Here is a 16,776-nt window from a genome sequence, read left to right on the forward strand (position 1 = left end):
TAATTGCTCTACCCTCTCTCTACTTCCTATTTTGTATTTAAGTGATATTTCTGTGAACAGAAGAATCCCATTAACCTTCTGTTTTCCACTTAGGATTTTCAGAACACTTTGCTCTTTGGCTCTTCGTAAAAAATTATTTCTGATTAACCATCTTTCTGCCAACAGAGACCCCAAACACCTAGAATGTCATTGTTTTCATCAGCCAGCAATTTTTTATAGAGTGCTAACCCCATTTTCTCCATTACCTTCCTTGATTCAAGACCAGTCTCACTGGGTTGGTTGGTCTCTCTTACTCATAGATTCTAAATTTGAGTTCATTGACATCCCTCGTGGCCCCAGCCCCCATTCTCTCCATTTCAGTCTGGAAGCAATTTCTCTTTCTTTTAGTTCCTGGTGAGTTATCTAATCCTTTCCAGTTTTGGAAAGTTGAACACATCCCTTTAAAATATGCATTTATCATGTCATGGCCTACCCTAATGAATGTTCCTACTCTTTTTTGGAAGTTGTAAGAGGAAGACTGCAGTCCTCACAGGCAGCATAAACTACTGTCAAAGCAGATAAAAGGAGCCCCAAATGCTGAATTCCTATGTTCGACTCCCAAACTCTAACTAGGTTTGGGTCACTTTGCCTTTTTGGGTCTCAGTTTTTTCTATAAAATGAAGGAATTAATACTAGATAATCTCTAAGGTTCTCTTTAAGTCTAGAGTTCTAGGATTTTATGGATTTCTCAAAAGAAACATTTAACATGCTATACAATGCACATACATGTTAAAATCTTAAACTCTATAGGAAATCAACTCTGTTGAATATTCTATTTAATATCTCTTCCAAGTATTGTCTTGCACCTTTCACCTTTTAAAGAATCACTCTTAAAATTCTAATGAAGATATTTCTTCTTTTCTCATTCTTTTTATGTTTTCCTCTTCTCTGTCTCAATCACTCTATTGTTGTTTACACTGAATCTAGACCTACGTATTTATCACCAAAATGAAAACAGAATCCAACTGTTCTTGTCATCCTCACAGTGATATATGGCCTTAAATCTGCATCACAATTTTTAAAAATGATATTTTAAATAGTAAGACATGAGATTATTTGGAAAACAAGAAAGCCTAAAGAAAAAATTAGAATTTCACATATTCCCAATATCCAGAGCCAGGAGTTGGTATTTTTTATTTTTTATTTTTTATTTTTTGGATATTTTCTTTTTTTTTCTAAGATTTTTATTTATTGAGAGAGAGAGAGAATGGTAGAGAGAAAGCATGAGAGGGAGGAAGGTCAGAGGGAGAAGCAGACTCCCTGCTGAGCAGGGAGCCCGATGCAGGACTCGATCCCGGGACTCCAGGATCATGACCTGAGCCGAAGGCAGTCGCTTAACCAGCTGAGCCACCCGGGCGCCCTACAGCTGGTATTTTTTAAAAGAAATTTGGGATCATACTTTATATGTTATTTTCTCTTGATCCTTTGATACACAAAACAGATTGCCTCTACCGTTTCTAATTCTGTCCTCTTTATTTATATAGCTTCACTTTTCCCTAAACAGTAGATTTCCATCTCTAATAACCCTCTACTTTCACTGATTATGGACAGAAATTTTTGCTTATTAATGTTTCATTAGCATTTTACCATGCAGTTTATTTTCAGTTTCTATTGTTATGCATATCGCAGAGGGATGCATGAATATTCTTGCCTTATTTCAAGCTTTATCCATAATGTATTGGAATTCTAATCACATTTTCCTAGCATTTTTATATATTTCACACAGTTAGAAGGCAACCCATATGCTGGCTCTATTTTTAAAAGATTTATGCTTCATTGTATTGGCGGCTGTCTCCTGAGACAAAGGCACTATTCAGACCCTTTTTGGTCACTCTGTTATTGATTTGAACATACTGGAAAGTCAAGTCTGTCATCTTCTTTTTGTAGCATAATTTTAGGCTGGAGCTGTTATTCTGGTTGCTTGCTACTACTAGCCTTCGCAATGAGATTATGAAAAAAATTTTAATCTGCATCCAAAAATGTTGAGTACCTCCAATTACTGCTATCCTTTTACTAGCTTCCCTAAATGAGAGAGTCCAAAGCACGGGTGTCATGGATTTTATTATTTCCCTTTTCTCCAGAATCAGACCAAATATATCTGCCAAAGGCTTATTTTAACAGTAGGGGAATTATTTGCAAATGCAGTGGTAGGGCGATCTGTTCCAGGAACTCTCTTTTCCCTCCTGAACTTCATTATGCTTTCCAGCTCTCAGACATTTGCCTGTGCCACTTAAAATCCAGTCTTCCGTTAGAAAAATAAGCCGTGCAACCCCAGAGCATTAGAAAGAGTCCTGTTTTGGGGCGCCTGGGTGGCTCAGTCGGTTAAGCATCTGCCTTCGGCTCGGGTCATGATCCCGGAGTCCTGGGATCGAGTCCCGCATCGGGCTCCTTGCTCAGCAGGGAGCCTCCTTCACCCTCTGCTGCTCTTCCTGCTTGTGCTCTCTCTCGCTATGTCAAATAAATAAATAAAATCTTTAAAAAATAAATAAATAAAATTAAAAAAAAAAAAAAAGAAAGAAAGAGTCCTGTTTTGCCCCTGAAGACTTGCGTAATCATGAGAGGTTTTCTTTTCGGAGCTAGACCACGTGGATGGTCATCATCTAGGGGTCTAGCTGTCACTCACAAGGTATTACAGACTTCTCTTTCTCTGGGGAAAACAAACAGCATGCAGTGAACTTTATTACCCTCTTTTCCTCTTTTCTTTTAACTGACACAAATTTATGTGCTTGCTCATTTACTTTCTCACTTAGCTATATAGCTAGCTATGTAGCTGTCTATCAAACCGTGGACCATTTTCTCCTTTATCTGACTTACGTAGGTTAGGATGTCTCTCGATGAAACTTGCCGGAGTCAACACCCTCCTTCACCTTTCATAAACTTGCTTGCTCATGTCTTCTTTAATTTCAGTGATTTCTTCTTCTCCTTGATTGATTGCCACTCTGCGGACTGCCTCCTTGGTGTCACACATAGATCCCCTGCCCCAGCCTGCCTGCCGTCTACTTGCCATTCTGTATCATGATCTGATGTCGCTCCCCAATCTCACATATGCCAGCTTTGGCATCTTACTCACCTGCTCTTCTGATTCCAGGCATGAAGCACTGCTACTCTCTTACCACACATCCTTGCTTGTTTGGGAGCAAATTATTAGCTTTTCTACAACACCGTTCAAAAAAATTCAACTTCCCTTTGTTTCATTGAAGTATAGCTGAGACGTATTGCTACATTAGTTACAGGTGTACAACATAGTGATTGGACAACTCAGCGTTGTGCTATGCTCACCATCAAGTGTTTAGCTTTACTTTTTATGATATTCGAACATCTTTATTTTTGCTTTCTTCCTTTAATGTTTGTCCATTGTTGAGTCTGAGAAGATGAAAGCTGAATGGAAAAGGAATCAAGGATTATAAAAGAAATAATCCACATTGAGGTTGAGTGACATCCACCATATATCAGAAGCAACAATTAGGGGCCTTTCAGCAGGAAGGTTAGAGGACCCCTCATCCTGTATTAGATGTAACATAAAGCCACAGAAAGAGAGGTTCATAGGGAGGCATTTACATGTAGCAAGAGCTTGTGTAGGGGCACCTGGCTGGCTTAGTCAGAAGAGCATGTGACTCTTGATCTCAGGGTCCTGGGTTTGAGCTCCACACTGGGTATAGAGATTACTAAAAAACAAAGACAAAAAAAAAAGGAGAACTTGTGTCTTTTGGGAAGGCCCAAACCATAGAATTGACAAGATAACTGATCTTCGAGGAGATTAAATCTTTTGTTGAGATGGGTAGTGACTGAAACTTTGGGTATTTTATGGGGCCTTACTAGTCTCCGATAGCCATTCCCTCCTCAAATATTAACACCGAATTAGCAGAGTTTTCTTTAGCCTCTAGGCTTCCAGATCTTCCAGCAAAGATTGTCACAAGAATTTTAGATGGAAGGATCAACTCTCAGAGCTTGGAGGCAGTTTTAGAGGAAAAAAAAAAAAAGACGATTAAAAAAATATTGAAAAAAAGGTCTTTCTGTGTACATACATATATTGACATTAGTTGGATACATTATTGTGATTTCAGAGATCAGTGCCATAAAGAGTACTCATATTCTCCCACAACATCTTGTTCCACCATCGTAAATAGAACACTGGGCTTATATAGACTGTGATCTGACCAGAGTGGCACTTTACAAGTTTTTAAATTATGAAACTTTTTTTTTCAATCCATACAGAAACCATGACATTCTATGCTCCAAATATGTTGATTTGGCAACTCCCCAACTCATCAGCCTCTGTGTTTTGTGCTTTATCTAGTTGTTCTCTGAACAATTTTTGGCTGTGTTATGCAAGAATATTTTACAAGCAGCATTTTTTTCTGACTACTCTTTCTCCCTTCTTTCTCTTTTTCTGCCTTCCTTCATCTTCCTTTCTTTATTAGTCAGCTATTGTTGTGTAACAATTTACCTTCAAGCTTAGCAGCTTAAAACCACAAACATTTATTACTTCATAGTTTCTCTAGGTTAGGAATTCAAGAAAAGATTAGAGGGGTGGTTCTGGCTCTGGATTGAAGTCAAGCTGTTTTCTAGGGGCTATAATCATCTGAAGGCTGGACTGGGGCTGGAGATCTGCTTCCAAGATGGTATACTCAAAGGACTATTGACGGTTAGTCTTACTTCCTCTCCATAGGGTTGCTTGAGTTGCCACACAATAGGGCAGTGGCCTTCCCGCAGAGCAAGTGTCCAAGGGAGAGAGCAAGGAGGAAGTCACATTTCCTTTTATGACCTAGTCTTGGAAATGATACACCATCTCTTCCACCATATTCTGTTAGTTAGAAGCAAGTCAGTAAATCCAGTCTACATTCAAGAGGAGAGGAATCTAGCTCCACCTCTTGAACGGAGAATTATCAAAGAAATTGTGGGCATATTTTAAAATCACCTCACCTACCTCCATCTTTCTCTCTTTTTAGAATTCTTGCTTGATAAAAGAGAACTGTAGGACACCCATGTTGCTTTCTTCTTCAAGGAATCAAAATAATATGCCCAGGGGAAATAGAGTAGCAGAGGACTGGGAACCAGAAAGCCAAATTTATTCTCAATTCTGTAGTTAAGGGACTTTGTGACTGTGGTTGAGCCACTGAACCTTACTTGCCTCAGTTTTATGCATTGTCTAGAGACTTGACACTCTTTAAGGTTCTTTTTTAACTCAACATTCTATTTTACTTCATTCATTTATTTTTCAGGAAAGTAATACCTAACATTTGTTCTTTCAGAGCCCCAAAGATTAAATTCCGAGTTATTTGGGTCTCTATCACTATATAATTAGTTGACTACATATTTGTGCTCCAGCCTTTACCTCCCATTGGTAATATATGGGTTTAAAGTCAACACCAACCCATATCAGGGTCCCAACAGGAAAGAGATGGCATGTCCGAAGGAGAAAATTGGGAAAGTTTAATAAAGAGATTGTTACAATGGTGTGGGCGGGATTTAGGGAGACCCCAGTGCCAGGGAACTGTTACCACCCCAAGGCTAAAAGGGGAAAAAGATGAGAGCTATCACCAAAACTCAGAAACAGAGAGGACCCTCGCAACAAAAGTTGTGATCATTGGTCTGGAGAAGTAAACTATTTTCAGTGACCCCATAAGGAGAGAGCTGAGGGATCAAATACCCCTACCTCATTTTCCTCTTTCCCTCTGATCTCTGATGTCCCATTCATTGGCCAAACCCAACCTTAGCTGGCTAGAGAGTAGATCTAATAAATGGAAAACAGGCAGCACAAAATGAGGTTAAATTACACTTTGAACAAGAAGATAGGAATAATTAAAACATTATTGCTAAAATCAGACCTACACAGAAGGGCCCAACAGATTTTGAGTGCCCAGATAGAATTTGAGTAATCTGTGTTATCACCTTAGGAGGGGCAAGATTTGATTGTGATTATATCTAAGAAAGATTACATTTAGTTAATTATATTGTACCATGTCTGGAGAATGAATGTGTACATAAAAGTAGGGGAGCCTATAAAAGGGATATTGAACAAGATAGAGTATGACAGCTCCTCTAGCAGTGGCTGGAGGGATGATGTCCTGACCCACGAACACCAGTATCTTCTGTGAGGCAAATGATGACTTGGAGGTGACACTGGGCATCAAGATCATCCAGCTCACTCCTCCTTTGCTGTGATCCATTCTCTTTGAGTAATCTTGGGCTGGTAATCTGACTCCCACTTTGATCTGTCTATCATGAAAGAATGTGCTCATCAGAGAATACAAATACCCAAATCGTTTGTATTTATTTTTCTTACCCTAAGTCAGTAAATTGGCCTTCTGGTGGTTATGCCTTTGTGAGCTTGGCTAGGGTGTGTCCATCCCCAAGAGATGGATGTCGGCATGGAAGCAGATCACGTTTCTGTACCTACAAAGTCCAAGGGCCAGCCCCTGAATTGAGGAAACACCCTACATGGGAATGAAGGCACCCCGTGAGGGCCTGACCCGTGCATTTACCTATGTTGGCATTGATCACTGTTTATTATAATTTAGAATTGTTTGTTTCATCATTTGTCTCCATTGTTAGGCTCTAGGCAATGTGATTGACAGGTTGATTTATTGCCAGAAAACAAGATTAATAACTACTTGTTGAAATGAATGAATGAATGAATGAACAAATGAATGAATTAACTTGTCAAGAATGAATTTATAGGGGAGCCTGGGTGGCTCAGTTGTTAAGCCTCTGCCTTCGGCTCAGGTCATGATCCCAGGGTCCTGAGATTGAGCCCCGTATCAGGCTCCCTGCTCAGCGGGAAGCCTGCTTCTCCCTCTCCCACTCTCCCTGCTTGTGTTCCCTCTTGCTGTGTCTCTCTGTCAACTAAATAAATAAAATCTTAAAAAAAAAGAATGAATTTATATACATATAGATCTTCCCCAAAGTCACCTAACCTCACTCTGAAAATTTTCTTTAAACTGCAGCACCTTACATCAAGATCCTGCTGGAAAGCTCATCTGGAGCTCTGGCTTTCCCTCCGTGCTTGCTTTCCTCATGGAACATCCTTCTGTTTTTCACGATTCCTCATTTGGAACAGAATCCTAATCCCTTTCTATCTCTGACAATATTTTTTACTTGTGCATTAACCTTTGTCATTCAGTTTCACTATAACGCTTCACCCCAACCTGCTTTCAGCATATTTTTTTTCTTTCCTTCCTTTTTTTTTTTTTTTTTTTTTGTTAAGTGGGTATTCAGAGTTCCTGGTGTTTATTAGTTTTTCCTCTTTGCTCCCATTTATCTTTCTATTTCTATTCCTTTCCCCTTGCTATCACCACAAGTTGTCTTTCCCAGATTCTTGCCCCTTGCTTTGTTCCATTTACTCCTCCAACCATATCAAGTGAGGCACGATTTTCCTCTTTTTGTCAAACAGTCTGTAAGTTCCTGATTATGGCTGTGGCCAAGTGCTCCTTCGCCTAACCGCTCTTTTTTGGTCTGAGAAATTAGGTCTCACATGCCATTTTCCAAAAGCTCTACAGAGATGGGGGGATGGGCAAAATGGGTGAAGGGAGTGGGAGGTATGGGCCTCCAGTTACGAAATGAATAAGTCATACGGATGAAAGGTACAGCACAGGGAATGTAGTCAATGATATGTTAATAGGGTCGTATGGCGACAGAGGGAGCTACACTGGTGGTGAGCACAGCAGGACAGCATAGCGTAACGTAACACAGAGACTTGTGGAAGCATTCTGTGCTACACCTAAAATTACATAACCTTGTCTATCAACTATACTCCAGTAAAAAAAGAGAAAAGTTCTATAAGGCAAATTTTCAAAGATAATAAAAGTAGGGAGAATACTGGAAAGAATCCCTGTCACCCAGCTTCAACAATTATTAACATTTGCCAGTTTTGTTTCTGGATGGGACCTTCTAAGATTATATATTACTGAGCTCCATCTCTAGCATGAATGTATAAGACAGATCATATTTGAGTGCCCTCTGGAGCCAGAGAAGGTCCGGTGGAGTTGGCTGCTCACTGCCCTGCTCCCCTCACACACTCTGAGCAAACCTGCGGAGTTCTCATCGTGCTGTTCTGATACAATTTATATTCTTCTCTCTCTCCTCTTCTAGACTGTGAGCTCTTTAAGGCTGGGAGTTGTAACCTCTCCCTTACCTCCCTGGTACACAAGGTGCCCAACACTTAATGGCTCTTAATAAAAGTTCTGGAATGCATGCATGAAAAAATATATTGCAATGACTTAATCTATTTCAAGTGAAAAAATCAGGTATCCTGGTTAGTTCTTTGCAGTGGTCTGCTCTCCCTTCTAAGTCCAGCTTTTTTCCTCTGAGGCAATGTAATTTTTCACTCAGTTGATTTAGGCTACATGTTTTAATATCACCATTTATACAATATCTGCATTGTATCTATCAGCCATTTTGTTTCTAAATCATGTGAACACCAACATTTATGTACACGTATGTGCTGGTCACTGTACAAAGTTCTCGGCAAATGTTATCTCTGTTAATCCTAAATTACAAAAGCCCATGAACTAGAAACTATTATCATCCTTATTTTCCAGTTGAAGAAACCTTGGTCCAGAGAGAATACGTAATGTGTCAAGGTCATACCACCCTTGAGGGGAGGAGTCTATATTTAAATCTAGATCTATTTGATTCCAGAACTCGAGCATCTAAAAGCTGGGCCACGCTACCACGGATGTGTCTTTATCTTTGGTTGGCTTGGTGCTATTTGTGTCCAGTCAACACTCTAAATCTTTCTCTCTAGATACTGTGTCCAAAATAAATAAGAAATCGCTCGACTCCTGAGGCTTAAGTCTTGCTCTTTTCCACCCTCTCATCCTTGGCAACAGAATCACTGCAAAAATGTCTTTTGAAGTCTTCCCCAGTGACTTTATAATCTGAGTTCCCACACAACCTCCTCATGCAGACACTTGTTGACCACTTTTCATCTTATCCTGATGGCAAATAGTCCTCTGGATGGCTTCACAAGCGACTTGCCTTTCCTTCAGGCACCAAAGACGTCTTTCTTCCCCTGTGGAAATGCAGGTCCACACTAACAGGACACTTCTCTCGCCTTTTCTCCGAATTCTACTTCTACCTTTTTCTTGTATCAATACTTCAGTCAACCTGGTCTTCAGCTCTCCCCATCTTGGGCTTACTTGCTATTGTGATCATGTCTCTGATCACTGGAGGAGGCATATGTTTTCCTCTGCTCAGTAGCACTTTGGGGCATCACCCTTCACTCCCATCCCTCTTGATCCATGGGTGCTGGTGGCACTGGCCTTCCTCCTGGCTCTAGGGGTGGGTGCATGAGCCAGTCCTGGCCAATCATAATTCTGAATTGACTCCACCCAAAGTAATTGCACCAGGATGAACACATGACTGATGGTGTCAAATCCTTCAAGAGGTCTTGTGCTATTAACCAAGAGTCATTCTCTCCCGAGATTGTAGATACTAGGGATGACGGAGGCCCAAAACTGCTGGTGGCCATCTCTGTCTTGAGTAGAAAGAACCGGCTTAAGAATGGCGTCTTCACAGAGAACGCGGTATCAAAAAACAGAGAGACATTCTGGACCCCATAGTCGGAAGCCTGAATCAAACCAGTCCTACAGCCACCCCCACCCCTGAACATGACAACCGTGAGCAAGAACACTCTGCAGAGTAGATCTCTATTCCATTATTAGGATAAAGGGAACAACCAGCCTTCATCAATTCTAAATACTCTGTTTGACTGGGTGTTGAGCAAGGAGACAGATAGAAGAACAGGAAGTTTCAAGCCGTGCCCTGAGCTGGCCTGAGGGCTTCTATAAAAGTTCCTTAGGGGACACCATGGTAACCAGAGAGCAGGCCTAAGAATAGCTCTGTATTTGTTTTCTATACTGGGCTTCAAAATAAGGTTTCTGAAGAAAGGCTCTGTTGCTAACAAAAGCAAAAACAAAAATCCTTTGAAAATTGACGTAATGTTTATGTCAGTTCTCCTAGAAACCCAAGTTCTTCTTTCTACTCTATAGATCCTGCCTTGCACCCTACTTTGCCTGAACCTATACCCCTGTCTACGTAGTCATTGAATTGCATTTCATACTTTTTTCCTCCTCCCTCTCGGGGGCTAAATCAGGCATTTACCTCTCCTTTCTCCTGAGTGTCAGCCAATTCAGATGTTCAACACAGTTCAAACTCAACAAATATGTATTTGTGCAAGGTAGTGCTATGTGCTTGGTTTTGCATTCATGAATTCTTTCGACTCACTGAGAGATGGGTAGCTATTTACATTTGTGTCTAATGAATGAGGTGAAATGACCATCTCAAAGGTCACAAGGCAAACTGTTGGTAGAGCTAGAAATACTACCGCTACCATAGTCAGAGTATGCAGAAGGAGCGTGAAGATTGGGACCAGGTATAGCAGAAGGAGCATGAAGATTGGGACCAGGCAGGCTTGGTTTTGAATCCTGGTTTGTTACACACTTATTTTTGGAGCTTGAACAAGTTATTCAACCTCCCTGAGCTCAGTTCTCTACCCATAAAATGTAATATCCTCTACTTTGCAATGATGTATATGGATTATATGAAATAATGTGTTAAACACATTAGCATAAAATTGGCTCAGGAACTGTTAGTTTCCTTCCACTCCATCAGGAAATACCTGTGGTCCTCCATCCAGGATGATTTGCACATAAAAGAGGCCTCTGTTACATAACTCCCATTCAATACCATTTTTCCACTGAGATGCTCATACATGTAGGACATATTGTGCTATAAGTTATAATACTTAGTCATTTCATTATTGATAATACTCCTGTGGGCCAGGAGAGAGCAAAAGCTTATTACTATGGACTCTCAACACTAAGATTCCTAGTAGAAAGGAATCAACACCAAATGCGAGACTTTCAGCAAGTGGCAACTTCTCTCCAGCCGTCAGAGCCCAGCCATCATTTACTGAATCAGCAACCACATATTTAGGCCTCATGGCCACTAGGCGTTGTTTGAGGGGCTGGGGCTACAATGGGTACAGGACAGACTAAGTCTGTGGAAATGCCGCGGTGCATGTGGATGGCTGGATGGCCTGTCCGCTCTGCCCTCCTGCCCTTTATGGCCCTTATGTTTGCTGCCATAGCTTAGGGTAGGGACAGCAAATTATGTTTTTGTACCTCTGAGCTAAGAATGAGTTTTACATTTTTAAAGAGATCCCGTATAACCTGCAAAGCCTAAAATATTTACCATCCGGCCCTTTAAAGAAAATATTTGTTGACCCCAGGTTTAGAGTGACCTATAATTCTTTCAAGACCAGAGTAAAAAGTTTCATGGTGTACATATTAGAGTCATTTTTATTAATAATTTGTTATTTATGTAAAGCATTACTATTATTTATTATGATTGTTAAACAGTATTAAATGATGAAAAGTGATGGGTAGTGAGAGGGTAGATTTTTATATCAATTTTGCAAGATAGCAGTTCTCTTTTGTTAAGTCACATGACTGTAACTTTGTTTTCCTAGACTATCACTCCTACATAAAATGAGGACCTTCCCTATGTAGCTTTTCTGGGGGTTTTCAATGTTTCTTTTTCCTTGTACCCAAAACAGAGGATTAGAAGATGAGCTGAGGAAGGGTCATCATTCCCCTGTGACAATGGGGATGGCAGGAGAAAAGTTACTCTGTTGTCACTCCAGCCCTGCATTTAACAATTTAACAATTGACAATTTAAAAAACCTCTTAGCCTTTCCATCTAAATAAGCTCTGCATTTCTTCTCTGTCACATTTATTTAAAATGAAACCGCCTTCCTTTGACTTGTCTAAATGCTTCTTAGCACTTTCTCTTTCATGCACACATACATTCCCTTTGCTTCCTGCTTGCCCTGGCTTCTCCTACTTGGGCAAAGTAAGGGTCACTCTTAGCCTTTGTCTGTTGACTTTCACCCCTACAGGTAATTCGGAGCCTTGGAGTGGCACCCTCTTCTTCCTCCTATAAACTGCCCCCAGGTAATAAGACTGTTGGTGCCCACCCTAGGCTTGTGATAGGCTCTCCTGGAGTCACCCTAGGACAGGAGAGTCCATGGAAACCAAGCTCACCGTGCACGTGATGTGAAGGCTCCCAGCTCGAGCCACAAGGGTCTTGGGTTGGGTGTCCACAGACTCATTCCAGCTCTTCTTCCTCTGATTTGTTGTTGGATCTGGGCCAGCTACTTAGCTTTTGAATGCCTAACTTCTCACATCTGTAACATTAAGATAATGCCGACTTTCATTTCAGCTTCTGGGAATAGAATTAAACTGTATGTGGACATTGATGTTCCCATAGTAACAGTCACGTAAGGGATCTAGCCTGCCACCAGAGGCAATACATTATTTATGATAAGTACTTGTAAAAACTCCTCACTGTCACTGTAATAAAAGATTCTTACAGGAAATCCTGGGGATATACTTTCACATTAATTTGCATTCATTATTTCAGGGAGAGTTCACTCGGCTCCCAACTACCTAATTCTAAATTCGCAGAATAAAATCAATTAGCACATGCTGGAGCTGCTGAATTCAAAAGCAGAACAGAGTGCTCCTGTGCCCCTTGTAAGGGGAAGGAAGGGACTGACTTTCTGGGGCTATTTATTAAAACCAGGGAGGAGTCAGTGGGTGTGGCTTGTCTGGGAAGAGATGGCTCCAGCTTGCCCACTGCATGAAGAAAACAAGAATGTTAGATAGCTCTACAAAAACAAATTTGTTGTCGGATTATTAGTTTTGTTATTATTATTTGGGGGAAATGTTAAATATATAATAAAATACAAAAAATGTAATAATAATCATTCATCATCATTCAGAGATAACCAATATTAACATTTTGGTATGTAGCCTTCCTGTCTCTCTCTTTTTTTAAGATTTATTTATTGGGGCGCCTGGGTGGCTCAGTCAGTTAAGCGTCTGACTTCTGCTCGTGTCATGATCTCGGGGTCCTGGGATCAACCCCTCATCAGGCTCCCTGCTGAGCAGGGAACCTGCTTCTCCCTCTCCCTCTGCCCCTCCCCCTGCTCATGCTCCCTCTCTTGCTCTCAAATAAACTTATTTATTTATAAACTTATTTATTTGAGAGAGGGAGAGAGAATGGGGGAGGGACAGAGGGAAAGAATCTTCAAGCAGACTCTCTGGGAGCCCCATGCGGGGCTCAATCTCATGACCCAGGAGATCATGACCTGAGCTGAAACCAAGAGTGGGACACTTAACTGACTGAGCCACCTAGGAGCCCCTCTTTTCATACTTACATTTTTCCAAATATTGTTTTGTAACCTGCTCTTTATATTTGTGAACATTTTTCCAAATTATTAAATGTTCTTTTCAGAACATAATGGGCTGAATATGCACCATAAGGATATATCACTCTAACCAATTCACAATTAGTAAACATTTAGGTTGTATCCTGACTTGTCCTTTAATTAAAATCGATTCATGTATCAACCTGAGATCTCATGTTAATTTAGCTGACAGATTTAGACCTATATTTTGATCCATCCATAATACTTCCATTGCTAACAACACTCTCTTCCTTTCCATTTTGCTATTAGCCCATAGTGCACACACACCCAAATTCTCCTTCAAAAACAAATTGCTGTGAAAGTCTCAGGAGGACAGGGCCCTTGTCTGAGTTTTGTTTTCCCATAATCTTTGGTCCTTGCATATGGATCTTTTGCCTAAAGCATTATTTTCTTTCTTAATTTTATTGAAAATATCTTTTTTCTTTTTTAATTCTACAACAGTGAACTACAACAGTGATCTTCATTTTAATTTTAAATCCAACCTTATTATTCTCTTTTGATAATATGATTTGACTTGCTTTTTTATTCTTTCACCCAAATCTCAAACTTTTTAGTATCAAGATTCCTTTAAAAATTCATTGAGGACCCCAATGAGTTATATGAGTTATATCTATTGCTTGGTTATGTGAGTTATATCTATTGCTATTTGCCATATTAGAAATTAAAAATGAGAAATTTAAAAAATACTTAATATTTCTTTTAAAGTAACAATAGAAACCTATAACATATTAACATAAATACATCTTTTATGACAGATAACAGTATTTTGCAAAGCAAAAACACATTCAGCGGGAAGAATGGCATTGTTTTACATTTTGCCAATCTCTTTGATGTCTGGCCTAACAAAAGGCAGTTGGATTCAACAATCTGCTTCTGCATTGACACCAATTGCCACGTGTTGTTTTTGTTGAAGTACATAGATGAAGAAAACCCTGCCTCACCCAGATTGGTGGTTGGAAAAGGAAGGACCCGACATAACCCTCCGAAAGATCTCTGGGCTCACAGCGATCCTCTGCCTACACTTTAAGAATCACGGACTATAAGTACTGGTCTATCTTTTCATGCTACAGTTTCCTTTTTGTAAACATATGGTGATAATAATAGTATTTCAAAGTATTCTGAAATTATAACATGAAAACTGCTATAGTGGCAGGCAGAAATCTACACCTGTTCATAAAATAGGAAAACGCTTTCTCTGGGGCATTTAGGAGACATGTAACTATCCAAAGTAAGGTGGTTACTAAAGCAATAGATATTTCCAATAGATATGTGGGTTTCACATTTCATCACTGCAACCAAAAACTAGGAGTTTTCTAAAGAAAGTTTTAAAGTTTCTTATGTGGCTTTGGTAAAGAAACATTTTTTTTTTTTTTTTTTTTTTGTCCAGGGGTAAGATAAGAATTCTGGCTCACTTTTAAAGTGGAGATATATTTCTCTGAAACCCATTGCATAGTTATCTTGGCATTCTTTGATATAAAATGTACTCATGTGTCTCGTTTTAGCTTAGGTCAAGGGTGGAACTAATCCCTATTGGACCTTTTAAAGGCAGAATGTGAGTTTCTCATGACAGACCTCATAATGGGTTCTGTGCACTGCAACCGATCAGATATGAGCTAGAATGCTTGTAATATACATACTCTTCAGTGAGCTTGATTGCATGCACTCTGTGCAGCTTAAACCTGGGGATGACTCACAAGGCCAATTTACAGCAGCACACATTCTGTTTCATCTGAAGCAGCGACTCAGCTTGGGAAGGTGGGAAGGTAGGACCTGGGAGGCAGGATGACACAGAACCCTCTGTCCTTGATCCCCACCCCAGAGGTCAAGGGGATTGTCCACCCCCTGCTCCCCGCCCCAGGAGAACCACACTCTAGTTCAGTGGTTGCTTTGAGGGCCAGGCATGGGGTGGGGCATAGATGTTTTCCTCCGATCTGCTGCCAATATGGATTGTATCTCAACGTAGCATCTCATGGTGATTGAGGAGTGGTTGCAGCCCGGATTTCAGAGAGCATGAGTTGAGTCAGCATTTGGCAAATGGAGATAACGGCTGGGTGAGGACAAAGTGAGAAAGGATAAGAAAGTGTTTTTGAAAACGTGTCAGGTGCAAAAATTGTTATTATTGTTCTTAAGCGAGGAAACCGTAAACCTAGTAAACTGAGTAAACCGTAAACCCAGTAAACTGTCCTAGGGTGAGGAACTACGGTGAACAGGGACACACCAGGCCTGAGGGGGTTCTTTGCTTTTCTTCTAGCAGGTCAGGGAAAAGAATGTGCTGGATCCTTCCCAGATCTTCTTGTTATGCTAATCCTCTCTGTGGAGCTCCTGAAGGGAACTGGCTAAAAAGCCACTTGTTGATCCCCTAACCCTCCCTTAAGTCACAGATGAAAGGGACAGTCTGGTGCTGAATACTTTTATTTCCCTAAATAATCTGGTTACTGTTCTGCCAAAACTGATTGTAGCCTTCATTGTCAATGACTTTACTTTTCAACTTCTTTGACATCTGAAAGTAGCTGAAAAAATCATGGAATATACTCATTGTGACAATATTAAATACTTAAGTGTGCACGTCCAGTGTTTAAAAAATCCTCTATTAGTTATTTTTTTCAGTTTTTAAAGTAAGCCTTGGCACTGAAATAATTTTGGAATTTAGCTATTGGTTCTTGAATGAAACCTTAACTTCTTTGTGTTTAATTAGACTTCAATTGCTCCACTTAAAAAAGGTCACCTAAATTTGGAAAAGACAACTGCTTTTAATTGTGACTATCTCACGCTTGCTGAATTTTCTCAGAAAGGTTAAATTACTTTTTTCTATTTACTAAGGAACATTTCTGCATACTTCCACCACAACGGCACACCCAAAAAATCTGGGGTTCTAAAGGAATGAGGCAATCATATTTTAATGGATTAGGCTTTGATTCCTTGTGACTGCAGCATTATCAGCTTGCCATATGCAACTATTTTAGATTATACACACCAAATTCACTTTGCTGCAATAATGGAACTGTTTATCGTGAGTCTATTATTCGTGTTGCAGGTTGAATAGGAAAATGTCTACAAAACACTTAGAATTTCTAGAGATAGCCGGGTCATGAACTGAAGTGACTTTATTTCTAGAGAGCTAGGGTAGGATAAACTGAGTGACTGAGGGAGAGGGTTCAATAGGAATCAAGGTGGAGAGAAAAGACAAATACCATATGATTTCACTCATATGTGAAAATTTCTTTTTAAGATTTTATTTGTCAGACAGAGGGACAGCACAAGCAGGGAAAGCATCAGACTCCCCACTATGCAAGAAACCCAGGTCGTGGGACTCAATCCCACGACCCTGGGATCAGGACCTGAGCACAAGGCAGACGCTTAACCAACTAAGCCACCCAGGCGCCCCCAGAGACTCTTAACACCTGAGAACAAACTAAGGGTTGATGGGGGGAGTTGGTTGGGAGATGGGCTTAGATGGGGGA

General features: G+C 40.3%; 1 pseudogene across 1 annotated transcript in view; it reads left to right on the forward strand.

Annotated features, from left to right (window-relative positions):
- The window catches only part of LOC114220890 (actin, cytoplasmic 2 pseudogene), a 38,757-nt pseudogene that overhangs the window by 12,573 nt on the left and 9,408 nt on the right, over positions 1-16,776 (forward strand). The window contains exon 3 of the transcript XR_003611651.2: positions 14,071-14,358. The product of XR_003611651.2 is annotated as an actin, cytoplasmic 2 pseudogene (transcript). The remainder of the gene's footprint in view (positions 1-14,070; positions 14,359-16,776) is intronic.

Source organism: Eumetopias jubatus, unplaced genomic scaffold, assembly GCF_037043125.1.
Source record: "Eumetopias jubatus isolate StellerSeaLion01/CBP00866 unplaced genomic scaffold, mEumJub1_p1.0 scaffold_14, whole genome shotgun sequence".
Lineage (NCBI taxonomy): Eukaryota > Metazoa > Chordata > Mammalia > Carnivora > Otariidae > Eumetopias > Eumetopias jubatus.